Source organism: Lissotriton helveticus, chromosome 2_1 (assembly GCF_964261635.1).
Source record: "Lissotriton helveticus chromosome 2_1, aLisHel1.1, whole genome shotgun sequence".
NCBI lineage: Eukaryota > Metazoa > Chordata > Amphibia > Caudata > Salamandridae > Lissotriton > Lissotriton helveticus.
The window spans coordinates 866,770,346-866,786,822 of record NC_136059.1 but is presented as its reverse complement, the minus strand read 5'-3'; positions in this window follow the sequence as shown (position 1 = coordinate 866,786,822).

Below are 16,477 nucleotides of genomic sequence, written 5' to 3'. Positions count from 1 at the left end.
TCCTATAGTCTCTATTGTTAATTTCCTTGTTGAAATCTACGATAATGGCCTCTCCTATAGATCAATTAATTGCTTTAGATCTGCAATTTCAGCCAGCCATGCTCTTGTCAATGGTAAAACGGTAGGTAAAAACGTTATTATCTGCAGAGTTCTTAAAAGCATTCGTCTTAAGAGACCCCCTCGTCCTAGATATCAATCAGTTTGGGATGTTAAACTATTGCTTGATCTTTTTTGTTCATGGCCTAATAATTCTCTCCTTAACAGGAAATGTCTCTCTATTAAGCTCGCCTCTCTCTTATGTCTAGTCTCTTGTCGCAGAGTTTCTGATGTCAAGGCTCTCGATATCTCTAATAGATGTTACGACATGTTTGGTGTTAAATTCGAAATATTTAGAAGAACTAAAACCATGTCTGACTCTATCTTTTACCCTCGTTTTGATTCTCACCCAAAACTATGTGTCGTTGATTGCATGAAGGAATACGATTCCAGAATGTCTAACCTTCGTCCTCCTGGTGCAAATCAACTTTTAGTTTCTTACGTTAGTCCCTTTAAACCCATCTCATCCTGCTCTATCGCTAGGTGGGTTAAAATTGCTATGAACCTTGCTGGTATTGACCTGTCTAAGTTCCAGGCTCACTCTCTCAGGAGCGCTATGGCCAGCAAGTCTTTCTGGTCTGGTGGTAAGTTGGATGCTATCCTTAAATCCGCTGATTGGTCTAACGCATATACCTTTGCACATCACTATTGTAAACCAATTGAACATGTTTCTGATGCAGTTATTCAAGGCTACCAACATGCATAATGTAGCCTCCTGTCTTGTAATGAAATTGCGATTCTCCTATTTACATGACCAGAGAATCTGGATTTCATTAAAGACACGGAGGCTAACATTATCCCTCCCGTCCCTCCCTGAGGGTAATTGGGAATGTTATTTAATCTGGTTTACAATTATTTAATCAGTTTTACAATGCTTTCTTATTGTGATGTTTTGCTCATGCTTCTCATGAAGTCACTTTCCTTCCTTCTCCTTGATTTACCTCGTCTTTACATTTCAGACAATTCGAACTGATGAATCTACTTGGAATTCAAGATGGTCTACAGTTCCTCTTTCAAGTTCAAGCTTCGTTCCTCCGTTTCAACTTCTCCTGTCACTTGAGGCATTTAAAAGAGGCTGATCTCCCTTGGCACCTGGCCTTTATGGATACTGTGATGTCACCTAATTCTTGTTCTTACCTTTGTGACGTAAGCGGCTGTGTGAGAGCTGCATTAAAAGGATTAATGCATAATGTTAGCCTCCGTGTCTTTAATGAAATCCAGATTCTCTGGTCATGTAAATAGGAGAATCCCAATTTCCAATGGAGTGATCATAGTGAATCAAATACATGAATGATTGACAAATTTGAGAAAACAAGTTTCCACCTTTCGGCAGCAACGCTTCACCTATTGTGAAGTAGTGGTGGAGAGAGGGCTAGCACCTCGTGTACATGTAAGTGATCAACCCCATGACGTGTTTTCATGTGTGCTGCATGATGCAGCACAGATGAAAGTGTGAGTAGGGCTGTTCAAGGAATGCTCCTGTGCAGCTAGGGTAACCTTCTTACAAATTAACAAGCCCCCCTTAACACAGACACCCTTGCACTCTTGTGCAAGAGTGACTGTGTTTGCGCAGACTTACTACACACAGTCGCTGGGGCACATGCAGGACTGCACTTGAGCACTGTACATATGATGCAGCACTGTGTTACAAGAGAGGATGAGGTTGGCGCTACACACAGAGGGCTAATGCCTCCCTCCTATGATTCCTTGTACATGTCACTCTCAGTCATGGTATGTCATAGCACCATCATTTGACACAGACAGTCTCATTTGGTTGTGACAGTACATGTCCCATGCCATTCAATGTGTCATGTCAGTCTCCCCAGCATGTAGTCACTTATCCTGGATTCAACATTTCATTGTCCAGGTCACTCTCTGACTTCACATTGTTATGCTAGAGTGTAGGTTTCCATGTTTCAGTGACCTTGTGTTTCAGATTTAAATGGAGAACATTGACATAGTTTTAAGGACTCACATTTTGTCATTGCACTGACACAGAACTAACTTAAGACAAAATCCTAAACTTACTATCATTTTGTTATTCACAGAAGGCACTTACTCATTTTGGTATTCACAGAAGGCACCTACTCATTTCGGTATTCACAGAAGTTAGGAGTCCTAACTTTAGGACTCCTAAATGCCTTCTGTGAATACCTAAAGTCTTAAAGTTATTATTTTTCTCAGTTTAGGAGTAGTAAAGTTAAGAGTCCTAACTTTAAGACTTCTATCCTAAATGCCTTCTGTGAATACCAAAAGTCTTAAAGTTAGGATTTTTCTCAGTTTAGGCGTAGTAAAGTTAGGACTCCTAACTTTAGGACTCCTAAAGTGGGAAAAATCCTAACTTTAAGACTTTCGGTATTCATAGAAGGCATTTAGGAGTCCTAAAGTTAGGACTCCTAACTTTACTACTCCTAAACTGAGAAAAATCCTAACTTTAAGACTTTCTGTATTCACAGAAGGCCTTTAGGCATCCTAAAGTTAGGACTCCTAACTTCTGTGAATACCGAATTGAGTAAGTGCCTTCTGTGAATACCAAAATGAGTAAGAGAGTTCTGTGAATACCAAAATGGTAGTACGTTTAGGATTTTGTCTTAAGTCAGTTCTGTGAATCGGGCCCTCTTATTTTACAGACAACATGATGCTAGAGGAGTCCCAAGCCTTCCAGGTGAGGAAGTTCCTGTACCTCCACATAAAGAAGGTCGCTAAAGGTTACTGCAACATGGCTTGGAGGTACCAGGATGACCGGGCAGCTGGGAGTTGGAAGTCGGTGCCCGAGGATTTAAGACGTGGGAGTAAGAGTGGCACACAGGCCATACCAGGCACCACATGTGTCGGTCGTGGGTCCCAGTGTGGACAGTTACCATCCCCCTCCAACACCATACACTCAAGGACAATGCCACCTGCACCTGCTGATCAGGTGGTGCCGTTCACTGTGCGGGACCAGAGAACAGTGATGGACAATAATGTGATACTGGCTGAACTACGGACGGAAATGGCAGAGCATGACAGGCACCTGATGGGCATTATTGCAGCCCTGGGTCTCCCATGAAGACTGGACATGTTAAGTCTCTTCTCCCTCTTCTCCCTTCTCCCAATGTTTTATCTTGTATTGTGATTAGTAAGCCTGGGTGTAGTTTGCGAAGTAGTGCTACGCGTAGCTACGCAAAGTGCACTTCGCACTACGCGAGCTACGCGACCTGCACAGTGCACTGTGCAAAATGCTTTTTGCACTGATTGCACAGTGCCGTAGGCTTGTCCGCACTGTGCTATCAGTGCAAACTGCATCTTGCACAGTGCAAGCGGTCGTTTTCTGCCGCCAGAGTACATTTCTACTCGAGCTGCAGCTTTCTCAACTCGGACTGGTAGTTTCTTATCGCAAGCGGTCGCGAGCATACGCGACCACTCGCAATGAGAAACCTGACCTCCCGTGTTGAGAATTTCGCCGGGAGGTTTATTTTCCACACTCACAATCAGCAACTTGATGTTGCTGATCGTGAACGAGGAAAAAGTCTTGCCGGGATGTCATTTTACTTGCACGCGGTCACCAACTTGACGTTGAGGACAGCGAGCAAACAAAAAATGACCGCTGCACTACGCTACGCTACGCGTGTTTGCACTGTGCTATGTGAAATTTGCACAGTGCGAAGTAGCGCAAACTATGCAAACTAAGCAAGCTTATCGTAGTGCTTTGCCCAGGGTTAGTGGTTAGTGTTAGGTAAGTATTTTAAGTGTAAGGTAGTGTAGTTGTACTGTAGGTATAGTTAGTGTTAGATTTTAAGGTAGTTTTAGATAAGTATTATTATATGGTATTTGGGGGATAAGTTTCCTTTTCCTTTGGGTGGGGGGTTGATGTCTTTGTAGTTTAAAAAATAAAAAGTATAAATATATATATATATCTTTTGTAGGTTAACTGTGTAGTTAGTTTATATATAGCTTTAATGTCTTTGTCCTGTCTCATGATGCGTCTTAAGGGTGGGAGGGGGGTTGATGTCTTAGATATGTTGTTGCGTGTTTAGGATTAGTTAGGGTAGATAGTTTAGGTAATTGACCACTGTTTTCTAGCTAGTTTAGATTATATTAGACGTAGTAATGATTAGTGTTGGTTTAGGGTAATTAATTTTTGTACTTCAATCATAAATGCTTACTACATTTGATTTCTGCTTTCACTTATGTCAGGGGTGATATGGTGGAGTGTGGCTTTTTACCTTGTATGCAACTCATACCATCACTGGACAATCCATTTAATGCGTAATTGTGGTCATGACATGTTACCTGGCAGTATGGATTGTGTTAGGATACCTTAGATGTAAGCACAGTAAACTTGAATGGATAACAGGGTGGCAAGTAGGATTTAAGGCCTAGTCTAGGGACAGTCGTTTGTGAAGTTCAACATCTTAAGTGTGACTCACGGAGTTGAACAGCACATTGTTGCCCATTTACAAAACAACATAGGGACATGGCCTTGAGTGGATATTGCATTTGCAACTGTTATCCATCATGGAGACGGATGTATATGCCGGGTACCACAGATTCCGTCAAAACCCTGCATATCACATGCTCCTGGTGCAGAGTCCATCTACAATGCACATACCTTGGCACACTTGCTGCATAGTGCAAGTGTGTCAGCTTCATTCGAATTCTATGTTCATGTGCATGGAGGCTCAACCTTTATCTCATCCTTTATCTCCTTTGAGAACCTTTTGGATCCATCACAATATGGGTTCCGGGAGGGGCACAGTACAGAAATGGCCCTATTACGGCCACCGAGGATCTGAGATCCATGTTGGATGATGGGGGGAGGGCCGCACTAATATTATTAGATCTATCGACGGCCTTCAATATGGTGAACCACACTATTTTAATCAACAGACTCTCAGAATTATGTATTAGAGGACCGGTCCTTAAACTGTTGATCTCCTTCCTCTCTGATAGAGTTCAATCAGTTGAAGCGGGGGCCTTTGCCTCAGAACAGTTCTCGCTCCCGTGTGGGGTGCCTCAGGGCTCAGCCCTACGTTGTTCAATCTGTATGTCTCCCATCTGGCCAAAATCATCAGGCAATGTGGGTTTTTAGTGGTCTCATATGCTGATGATATCCAATTGGTGGTGTCAGTGTCCAGCAATATGGAAGAGACAGCAGATCGTTTTAATGTCTGTACATGTACATTAATGGATGAGTCTGAACTGCCTGAAACATAATGGTTGAAAGAAAGAGGTCCTCTTATTGGGCTCTGATACCTTTTTCTGGACACCCAGATGGTGGCCAACGTGCCTAGGAGACACCCCTACGCCTCTAAATAAGGAAAACATTTAGGCATCGTCTTCGATGACAAACTGACCTTCACACATAAGATCACAGCCCTGTCTTCCTCTATATTTTTCATCCTGAAGATGATTAGTAAAATCCACACCTTCATTCCACCGGAGTCAGTAAAAATTCTGATGACAGCACTGCCATTGTCCAAATTGGACTATGGAAACGCGCTTTATGCAGGTATCCAAAAGCAGCATCTTCAAAAGCTACAACGGCTTCAGAATGCAGCAGCCAGATTGCTGCTGGATATTCCAAAATTTCAGCCAGTCTCACAGAAGTTGAAGAGCCTACATTGGCTCCCTGTGGAGAAGAGAAATATATTCAAAGCACAATGTCTAGCTTTTAAAGCACTCCTTGGGGCAGGCCCTGACTTCTTGAAAAAGCAACTGAAATGGTATACACCAACCAGAAATTTGTGGTCGGCTCACTGCAAACTCCTTCAAATACCCAGATTTAAAAGAGTTTGCTGGGGCGGAAGACTTTTTTTTCGGGTTCCGTTAAAACCTGACACTTGCTTCCTGGTGAGATAAAGAATTGTCCAAGCATCCTGGCCTTCAGAAAAGCTTTAAAACCTGGCTGTTTGTAAATTATTTAAATCAAATCAAACCTCCGGGACATGCAGGAAGTAGTCTTTTTGTGGGTCCTTAGTGAATGGCATATTACAGAACTGTGGGCTTGAATCACAAAAGTCATCTGAGAGTAATTCATGACTTTATGATTTCTGGTATTCACAAATGACATTTAGGAGTAGTACAGTTAGGTATACTGACTTCACTTCTCCTAAATGCATTTCGTGAATCACTAAAGTTGAAAAGTTATGCTTTTGTCCCAGATATCGTTTTTGTGCAGGCACACTGTTCTGCTGCACACAAGAGGGGAAATGTTGCATTCATAGCCACTTCTTCCAGCTGTAAATGTTGGTATTGTCTCATAGTGATGCCACCCTTGAAATGGTGGCATTGCATCTGACTATATGCTAAGTGCAGTGCACCACACATCCCTTGACACATTGCCCTATCTGCTCACAGTGGTCACAGCATGAGAGGGTTCCTAAATTTGTAAGCATTATTCGTCCACAGGAAGGGGCTGAATGACGCCTTGCACTTTGCGGTGAATCCCTATTGCCAACTCTACTCCACTGCGGTAGACATTGTGGTTCCAATTGTGGCTGGTAGACATGTGCCATTATGAATCTTCATCAATGTGAATATGATGTGCAGCACCTTGGGATGTGACATGCAATGCGCACATCACAACAGGCATTGTCCAACCCATAGAGTGTGAGTAGATATGCCAAGAGGTAATTTTTAACAATTGTAAAGGGGGACACTACTTGTAGCCTGCAACAGACTTGGACATTTTTGCACACATGCCTATTTCCTTAATGGATGTGGGGTTAAGTTGGGATGTTGCTATATTGTTGTATTGGAGCAATGAGGGCACAGCTAGTTCACACATACCCGGTCATCTCACTGTCTATCTGGGTCACAGTAAAACATGTACATTTCTCTTTTTTCCCTTGGTGTACCTTTTGGTGGATTCATTGGCCCTACATTTTTAGAGACCGCTATACTTGATTGATCATGGACAACACACATCTGTGTGAGTTAAATATTATATTGGATTGGTGAAGACTGGACCAGTGCTTTGCCAAACAATCCCCACATTCCATAGATGCCCAGTGGAGGGCCAGTTAGAGTCCTTTTGGGGTAAAATGTCCAGACAAGAGGCGAATTCAGTCTGCAAGCTGATTGCAGTGTCATTGGGAACAAGACATAATATGGCAGTCCATGTCGAGGTCCAAGGTGAGTGTCACAGAGTGTACTGGGGACAGTGGAAGATGATATTAAGGGCCATGATGCTGAGCTCAGATCCAAGGTGAAACAGGCAATATAGCATAGATGAATGCTACCGCTTTCTTCTTAGCAAAGATGCAGATTCATCCACATGAAGTGGAGAAGCGTGGCTCAGTGGTTAGAGGCGGCAGACCCGGAAGCTGAAATCGGCCGTGGACCAGGGTTCGATTCCCCGCCTCGGCGGGTCTTGGGCTCAAAAATTCCACGGACTCGACATTTCTCACTCCGGTGCCTACTCGACTCACGGGGTCACACTCTGCGACTCTGGGCAATAGCTTGCTTAATCTCCACTACGGCCCCTCGCGGCGGGATGCCTGGCTTTCACCTTGTGGATACCCTGCCGGGGTATCTCACAGGGGAATACCAGGACAGGTTCCCTAAGCAAGCGCCTTGATACCTTCGGGTGATACGTGCGCTATATAAGTCGCAATACATTTACATTTACATGAAGTATCCTGTCCCAGAACTCCAGTGAAGTAGAGTTGGCAATAGGGATTCACTCCAAAGTGCAAGCCATCAGTCAGCTCCTTCCTGTGGACGAACAATGCTTACAAAATGACGAACCCTCTCATGCTGTGACCACTGTGTGGAGATAGGGCAATTTGTCTAGGGATGTGTGGTGCACTGCACTTAGCATATAGTCTGATGTAGTACCACCATTTCAAGGGTGGCATCACTATGAGCCAATGCCAAAGTTCTTCATGATTTATTGGTGGTTGATATGTAACCTATTGATCCTCAAATGGCCCCTTAACTTTAGAGTTAACAAATGCTCATGCGTTGTGTCCATCTCTGTCTAGCCTTCTTGCAAGCAACAAAAAGTAAGGGAAGAAAGAATGAAATATTTGGCCACTTTAATGAATCCAGTATAAGTAACACATACATGTGTAAACTCATTGGTAGAGTGTGCCCCAAAAGAGAAAAGTATATTTCCTGAAATTATGAAATTGCATAATTATTAGAAATGTTTTTTATACTGATACTTAATGCAACGAGTTTGGCGACAAAACACCCACAGAGGTTCATGGTAAATAGAGAAATGGACACATCAACTAAATAAATTATGAATAATAACCATGGCACAGCAGATACAACTACCATGACAGAAAGTGTCCTAAATTCTCTAAAACGTGAAAAAACTCTGATATCTCCCCAAAGCAGTATGCAAGAGCATGGGGAAGCTGGCAAAAATAAGCATTTAAACATAATAACCATGGTGAACACTATAGCCAGACCACAAGCACAATAACAGAATCTTCAGAAAAAATAAAAATGACAACAAATATGTGCGGGCTCCAAAACAGCATCTAATATAGAACCAGCAAATACACGCACAGACACACACACTTTCTTAACAAACTGGTGGATGAATACATGTCAAGGCAAAAAAGGCAGATTTACTGGCAAAGCCAATCTACTCACAGTCTCTGGCACACATATCAGCGACCCCTACAGCCTGAACCTGCTGAACAGCCAACCTCGGCTCCCAAACTGGCCGTGCCACGGCCAGAAGGCTGGCAAGCTGCACCCGCACTATGGACTCTCGCACCAGCTTTGTGGCCTTAGCTCCTACAGGGTTAACTCCGCCCTTGAGGAGCTGCTTCGTGGGGGGACAGCCTGCGCTCCAGATTTAGAGACATATCCATCTACTCGCTGTCACACTCCTTGGAGTACGTGCCGGTAAGGCCATGATCAGGGATTTGGTGCACATGCCCACACACCTATACATCCACTCAGACATCCACCAATACAAACTTTCACACACGCCTACACCCTGACCCTAACATACACTAAGACTATTCTTGGACAAGCACACACACAAGCACACGCACACTACAAGTATGATGCCCAGCCATAAATAGTCATAGAACAGCTGCCAACAACTAGGCACCAACGAGCACTTGTGCAGTAAGCGACTGACGAGTTTGGTAATATAGATTGGTCCCCCTTGGTGTCAGCTATGAACCCATCCCTCCCCTTGGGTTGATGAATGAATGCCTACCGCTCCCAGGTGCATTGACACGGTAGAAACAAATCAGGATATACTCCAGAAACAGGGGGTCGTATTGTCAGTATTGAGACTTTGATATAAAAAATAACACATAAATTATAGCACTGATTACACCCAAGAATATACGTTTTGATACAAAAAATCTGTGATTGGAGACGCTTTGTCATTGACAGCCTGGCTCACGGAAATATGTGTTTGGTTTTCTATCCCGAGGCGCCGGACTTTTAATATGCAAACGGCTTCCAGGTTTGTACTATATTGTTGGCAAATCAGTCCCAAAGTTCAGTTTTACCTTCCCAAGGCCAACATTGAGTTCGAGGTTGCCTTAGATTATGCAGTGGTCATCTTGGTGCCCTTCTGGTTTCGCAGGAAGAACAAAAAATCCACCACCATGTGTGGTTGACTTTATTGTGCCAGCAATAGTTGCATTTAGACAACGGAGCCAACATTTACCCTGACCAGCATGCGGCAACTGCGTCATAGCATAAAAAACGGTGTTACATATTGAATGTTAGCGTTTGGGTATGATGAAAACCCCTGCTTCGCTGGCTTATTCTTCGGAAAAAGCGCTGTTTTCAGTCCCAGAATACAAACAGCCAACTTCCTCATGGAAATTGTTTGTTAGATGCCCTGGTGTACAGCATGCATTATTCAAGCACTGAATCCCATTAAGTGCAAAACTGATTACAATATTCATGAAATCTGTGTTAGGAGCTGAACTGTCATTTACATAAACCTAGAATCAGAAATGAACGATAATAAACATTGTAAGAACAGTACTGCATTCCAAACAGAATTAAAGTCAATATCATTTTTGATTTTAGCTGAAATATTGGTATATTTTAATAGTTGGTCAGATGTCATGGTTTTTTGTATAGTTATCTCTTCTTTATTAACTGCTTAGGAGTCATTAACCATATTTCTGAAACATCTTCAAAGCACAAACATATCACATACGCAACACAAGTGTTGCCTCAGAACATCAGATGATAAATCCAGGCATATTAATTACATCATTAAAGTCACATTTGATGCATCCCGGGAGTGCAGTAAACTAACAGTATCATTTCTGAATTAAGATGATGTGCATCAGCATCTAAAGCATACACAGTGCACCACTGACATTTTTCATTTGATTACTTAATTGCTTTGTTTGCTACACCCAAATTAAAATGTTTTTAGAACTACCACGTATAAACCTAGACATCCCAGTACACATATGTAGCATGTACATTTTACAGATGTGGATGAAGCAAGGGTAATATTATGGTGTTCATTATCTTTGTTGAGTGTTTGGGAGGCGACATGAATCACGACAAGGGGGGGAGACACGATTTGGTCAGATATGCCCTTCTCCCACAATAGAGTTAAGAAAAAGCTTAATCATCAAAACCACTGCACAGTGAATGAAATGCGTGTCCTATAAATATATTTGAGCCGGCCTTTGTAAGTAAATGTCTTATCTAATGAACTAATCATCATTTAAGTTACCTTTCGTTTCTTCTTTATTGGTCCTGTGATTGACCCCTCTTGCTTTGTTCCTACTGGGGTTTGGGATGGTTCTCTGTTTGCGTTTTCTTCTTTACTGTAATTTTTTCTTCCTCTGTTTCCTCCTACTTTGCCTCTGGTTCCTCTTCCTCTGCCAGCCTGTTGGATCCTTTACTGTCCCCTCCTCATGAAGCAGAATTCGTCTTAAGAAGAAGCCAACGTGCCTTTACTTTTAGCTTCAGACACACTGGCTTCACCCACTTCAAATGCGTCTTATGGGAAGTGTAAAAAAGTCTGTAAGAACAATGTTCTGTTCCCTATGGCAAGGCCAGCAAAAAGATAATGCAATTTCTTACATGCAGTTCCCAATTATGTTGTATATTTTTGGGAATGCTTATGCAATAGAAGGTACGTGGGAAGTACCATTCAATCTCCAACTCAAAAAGAAGACCCTCGAGCATATAAGGTCTCTTGACATTAATAATCCACATTAACCCATGGGCAGGTATTTCAGGGACTTCCATTTTGATGGCAGGAAATACCTGTCCTACTTTGTAGTTTCACAAATTCCCCATGACTTCAGAGGGGGGAGCGGCGGGGATGATGTTGAAACTTAAAAGAAGAGTGTTGACAATAATGACCCACATTAACACATGGCCAGGCTTTTCAGGGACTTCTATTTTGTTGGCAGGAAATACCTGTGCTACTTTGCAGTTTCACAAATCCCCCAAGACATCAGAGGGGGTAACAGGAATTTGGAACTTAAAAAAAAGAGTCTCATAATATACTCTGGACCTGGACACAAAGGGTCCCCTAGGCTGAGGGCTCTGAAAAGGAATTGAAAATCGATTTAGTTGAATAACCCGGTGAGGTGTACCTGTTCTGACATTATATCTGGTTCTGTTCATGCTTTTAATCTCTTTTTGTTTGTTATTTTAGAAAGAAATGAAAGAGAATCTCTGAAATAAGAGTCTGCCGATGGAGATGCAGTAAGGCCAAACAACTGGAGCCCAGCCGCGGCCGGTAGAGGGAGTTCGGTGGGGCAGAAAGGCGGGGTTGGGGTTGCTAAACACTTGAATGTGAATAATTGGAGGTAAGTAAACAATTTGATTAGTGAAACGAATTTCGTAGCGCGCCCTGCATCGCAAAATGCAAAATGCGATGCAGCTCGCGCTACGAAATTTGTTTTATTTATTAAATTGTTTACGTACCTCCAATTATCCATATTCTGGTTTTTAGCACCCCCCCGCCCGGCCTTTCTGACCCACCAAAACTCCCTTCCCGGGCCATGGCTGCTGGAGCCCCTCCCTTTTCTTTGTCTGTCACGAGGGGTTCAGCAGGTGCTCTCTTTCGACACAGATGAGGCATTATTTTTGCTTTGACATTTGAGTGTGTATTTTTTCAGGGCGCTTAGACCTGATGCTTTTCGCCCCTTTGCAAATTGGATTTGGAAGGTTTGCATAATATTATTATGTATGTAATCCGCCTGGACTGCGTATCCTTTTATAGGCCGGGTGACTGTATAAAGATGACAATATTATGTGTTTATCTTTTGTGTATCACCGACGATACACGGAGACGATATGATCATTGTGGAGAATCTCACCTAGTAACTATGATCGATTATAAGCACATTTTCTTCTTTCTTCTTTGTGAATATATTCAGCAGGTGTATTCCTTTTGATGATTCAAGGAGCATGCCCACTTGGGCATAATGTGGTAATGCATACGTTTACATGTATTAAATTAATTCCATTAGTGTTTTCTTCTTCAGGAATAGGAATATATCCACTTGAGCGTTATGTAATGTAATGTGAATGTAATTTATAAAGTGCAAACTCATGCCCAGGGGCGTCTTGGTGCTATAGAAATCCAACTAGTGCAGCGGCAATGTCAGCAACGGGTTGAGCAGGTGCGCAAAGTACCTTCTAATCCTGTGTGAAGAGACAGGTTTTTAAGGCTTTTCTAAAGGTTAGTAAAGAGGGGACAGTTTTTAGAGTCAATGGCAGACTGTTCCAGAGCTTTACAGTAGTCCTGAAAAAACTCTTTACCCCAAGTGTCCTTCCTAAATAGGGGTACAATCAGGTTCCTAGCAGAGCCTGGGTGAAGCGTCCTTGCTGGTACATAGCAATTGAGTTTTTTCTTAAAATGGTCTTGCCCAAGAGTGTGCAAGGATTTAAATGCCAGACCGAGGGCCTTGAATTCACAGCGATTCCCTTTCTGGCAACCAGTGTAACTTCCTGATGGCACCTTTGGCCGATACATATTTGGGAATTTTAAAAAGAAAAAGAGCAGCAGCATTTTGCAAAGTCTGGAGCCTCTTCAAAAGATCTGATGCGAGAGTAAGGTAGAGACTATTGCAATAATCAATCCTTGCAAGAACCAATGCCATGGTTTTACTATTTTCAAAAGTTTGGGAGGCAAGAATTTTTCTTTTTTTTTTCATACGCCTTAAAGAGCAGAAAGAGACAGATGTCATTTTTTTAACTTGTTCCTTGAACTTCAGTTCACTGTCTACCAAAAAAGCCTATGTTTTTTACTTTATTAGAGGGTGTAGGCAATGAGTCCATTTCTAGAGGCCACCAGTCTGGTGTCCAAAGAGAGGGTTTATTGCCGAAGATGATGACCTCAGTTTTCCTGGCCTTCAATATCAGGCAGTTGCAATCTATCGAGTTGCTCACCTTACTCATGCATGAGCTGAATGCCGCACCCGGGGTGTTTTCAAAATTTGCTAAGTACACCACAATTTGGGTTTCGTCAGCGTAAGACACCAAGGTAAAACCAGAGTCTTTTATAATTGACCCAAATGACGTAATATAGAGGTTAAATGAAGTTGGGCTCAGTGCTGAGCCCTGGGGAACTCCGCAGGGCAGGGACATTATGTTGGTTATTTGCCATGAATAATTTCAGGAGATCCAACGCATGAGTTGGGCTCACTAGTGTTACCAGTCTTTTTATTACTGAGGAAAGGGTTTTGTTTGCATCACAGGCTGCTTTTATATCCTCCGAGTAGTATGCGGTCTTATCTGTGGGATAACCTTTTTATGCTTGGCTAGTTTATCTTTTTAGATATTTTTCTCCTCCACTTCATAATTTTTCCTCCATTTTCTTTCTTGTCTACGACAATCCTGCCTTGATAATCTGAGGTTTTCATTTTTTCAGGTCTGGTATACTTTCTTAACTCTGGTTTTTTGAATGATCGGTGCTACTATATCCAATGTAGAGTTTAATCAAAGTGTGAAATTCTCAACACTTTGCTCCAGGTTATCCCTTGCTTGCCATGGACCGGGGGTAACAGCGTCAAAGATTGCTGGATGGAGTTTCTATGCATGAAGCATTTCTCGATCTTTATCAGCCACTTAACCACCCAATGGTCTGACCAGGTCAGTGGGAGAGATGGAAGTAGGGTGATAGAAGCATAGTTGGAGAAAATTCCATCTAACATGTATCCAGCCCTGTGCTTTAGACGTTTGGTGATTAGAGATAGTCCAAACGCGTCCATTGCATCAATTCGTTTTTGGGAGCCTGGGTCAGTTTCCTTTTCCAGGTGAAAATTGAAATCTCCCAACACCAGGAAATTCTCATTATTGATAGAAGATTCCATTAACATACTGAGCTTGTCAGCGAAGCCACACCTTGGTCCCAGAGGACAATAGACTAACAACCCCTTATTTGCCAGTGAATTCACTGGCTATACCGAGAAGGCTAAAGCCTCAAAGCCAGAGGTGTTTAATGGCTCAAAGTGATTACGATAGAACACTGCCAGTCCCCTTCCTTTTTTTTAACTGTCTGACCAACCAATATACAGCATAGCGGGGGGGCTGCAACAATGTCTGGGCAAGAGCTAGCATCTGCCCATGTTTCTGTTACAAACGTCACATCGGAGTCCTGTGTTTGAACTTGATCAAATAATTTTAGCTTATGTTTCACTAGAGATCTGGTGTTCAGTAGCATGCAGAAGATATTTCAGCTGTTAGGGCTGGATCAATTCCTATGCAGCTGGCCAGTTGCCCCTATGGATGCTGGCTTACTTATAAACTTCAGCCTTGTACATCCAGTTTGGTTGGAGTGGGGAGATGACCGGGGATTGTGGTAGAGGTGTTAAATCTCAGTGCCAGTAATGTATCTCACAAGTACCTGATGGTGCCTGCAGTGTTTTGCAAGGAAGGACCAAGGGGACGGGCACTGGGCAAGATGCCTTACTGCGGTTTAGTGGAAGTGTAGACATATACGCATATATACAAAATTCCTTTGAAGCTTGACTATGAATGATCTACCGTTTCATTAGGCCCATTGAAAATACTAATAGTTATACACACTGGGGTTGGTTTTATTTGCTTTTGTTTAATATTTTATCAGTCACATTATGTGCCCTTTGTCTATTTTTCTCCTTTTAAGCACTACTTACAAGAAAATAATTTTTTTCAGAGTCTGGTGAGCATGACCACCTGATGGTCAAAAAGTTATGTGTTGTTCTCTTAAGACCTAATGCAAGCGGTTCAAGCTCTTGTATTGCCCAGACTGGATTATGGTATGCCACACTATGCCTCGAAACAAGTTGTCAACTTTAAGAGCCACTCTTAATGCAGCAGCCAGACTTGTCTCAGGAAAAAAAGAAATACACACATTTCCCCGGCTCTAAAATCACTGGATTGGCTACCGTATGAAGCAAGAACTCAACCAAAGATTGCATGCATGACTCATAAAGCGCTACATTTTTTTGTCCCCCCAGATATCTGGCCCAAAAGCTAGAATAATCAGGGGGTTGCAGACGTTTGTGAAGTGCACGCTCCCTGCTTTTGAAAGCACAACAAGCCCATAAAAAGAAAGCGGACACTAGGGGCCAGATGTAGGTAGCCAAATACCGGTCGGTAACGGCCGAATTCGGCCGTTACCGACCGGTATTTGGCTACCGAGATGTAGGAGGACAGAAACGGGGCAAATCGGTAATTTTACCGATTCTGTAAATATACCGGTCGGTAAATTTACCGACTGGTATTTCTACAGAATCGGTAAAATTGATATGTAGGTGGGACTCTTCTGAGTCCCACAAGGCCTAAGAAATCGGTATTTTACCATCAAATTCAATTTGATGGTGAAATACCGATTGAGGTGTGCATGCACATGTGTGCATGCACACCTGTGCCATATGACAGGCAGACCTGCCCTTAGGGCAGGTATGCCTGCCACATGGCCCCCGTACCTTTTTTGGGGGTGCTAGAGGGTGTCAAAGTGACACCCCCTGCACCCTTGTCAAAGTCGGTATTTACCGATTCGGTAAATACCGACCGGTAATGCCCCATTCATTCCTATGGGCTTCAAAGCCCATAGGAATGAATGGAGCATTACCGGTCGGTATTTACCGAATCGGTAAATACCGACTTTTAAAGATTCGGTAAATCCACATCTGGATTTACCTACATCTCGGTACTTCTATTTTACCGATTCATAAATACCGAATCGGTAAAATTCGGTATTTATGAGTCGGTAAAATAGATTTACCTACATCTGGCCCTAGAACTTTTTTGGTTGTCGCACCTAAGATATGGAATTCTCTGCCACCGGATGTTTGCCTAATCTCATCTACTGCCTCCTTCATAAAAGAAGCAAAATCATTTTTGATGACCATGCTTTTTCTCTATCACAACATCCTTATGCCTATTGAACGTAACCATTCTAGCTACTCTTTAAGATGCTTGACCTCCTCATCGCTGA